Source organism: Hipposideros armiger, unplaced genomic scaffold (assembly GCF_001890085.2).
Source record: "Hipposideros armiger isolate ML-2016 unplaced genomic scaffold, ASM189008v1 scaffold_204, whole genome shotgun sequence".
In the NCBI taxonomy this organism is placed as follows: domain Eukaryota; kingdom Metazoa; phylum Chordata; class Mammalia; order Chiroptera; family Hipposideridae; genus Hipposideros; species Hipposideros armiger.
In genome coordinates, this window is record NW_017731554.1 from 2398701 (window position 1) to 2400055 (window position 1355).

Consider the following 1355-nt stretch of genomic DNA (forward strand, 5'->3'; position numbering starts at 1 on the left):
GTTGTCGCGGCAACAGGGAGACGCGACGGGGCCGTGCCCGGCCCCGCCCCGCCCCGTGCTCTCCGGCCCCGCCCCGCGCCCCGGCCCCGGCCCCGGCCCCGCCCCGCGCCCAGGCCCGGCCCTGAGCTCTGGCTCCGCTGAGATTGGAGAACCGAGTCTCTACCCGGTTGGTGGAGGCCTACTCCCAGCCCCCGCTGCGAAAACTGTAGGTCTGAACTCCAGAAGATGGGTGGGCTGGGACAGCGAATGAAACCCCCGCGTCGTTCACCCAGCCGAAAGAAACAGGGGCAGGGATTCATCCTGCTTGTGGTGGTCTGAAGGGGTCAGGGAGCTACCTGAGTGATCCGTGCTGTGACCTCTTAGGACTCAGGCGGACCAAAGAGGATGCCGACGGCCAGGAGGAAAAAAGATTTAGCGCCTCCCCTGACTTCATCCTGGCCTAGAGCCACTGGGTCTCCAGCCCTCATTTACCCACTAGCCTCAAGCTTCCACAGAACCCCTCCACCACTTCCTTCTGCCTGTGCGCCAGAATTGTGTATCTGGCTCCTGCTCCGTAAGACAAATAACGCGGGCGGTGAGAGAAAATGAACAGTGTTATCCAAACTCCCCAGTCAATATTTTTTCTGCTTTCTGCATGCAAGCTGTTAAAAACATGCTGCTCTCTTGTTTTCATGTTTCTTTTCAGTTTGGGACTGGAATGGTGCCTTCTGTTGTATTTTTTTCCTACCATTTTTTAGGTCTTTAGCGTGCTAAAAGTTACAACAAGCCAAAGTAGGACAAGCTTGAATACTTCCAACTTGGGTGGAGTGGCTACTCCAAGAGTCCTCAAAGGCAGCAGTGGGAGGAGGTGAGCGTATGGAATTCTTTCTTACAAAACAATGGAAAGTTTTTATTTACCCTTTGGGCAGCACAGATTAACTAGAATATGCTGCCTTTTCTGTTTGTTTTGGACTATAAGCAGCTTAGAGTAATAACTACATCTGGTGATCACAAGCTCTGATGGTAATTCTATGTGTCTGATTAATAAAAATGTAAAATTATTAATAAAAGCAATTTAGGAGACTTTTTTTTTTTAAACACGGGGTTCCTGGAAGGAAACACAATAGATAGGGTATTTGATAGTAGTGAAAGTGGGAACCAGTGGACCTGAACAGCATTTCTCAAATTAGGTCTGTGGATGTAGTCTCTGGGGCTTTAATTTTGTTTTCACTTTGATAATATTTTTTAGATTTGCATAGGCATATTCTGTATTATTTGAAGGACCACTTTATAACCTGGTGTTGCCCCACGATTTCAGCACCTACATTTGCATGTGTGTTTCAGTGCTGCTTTGATTGTTCTGGGATAATGAGAAA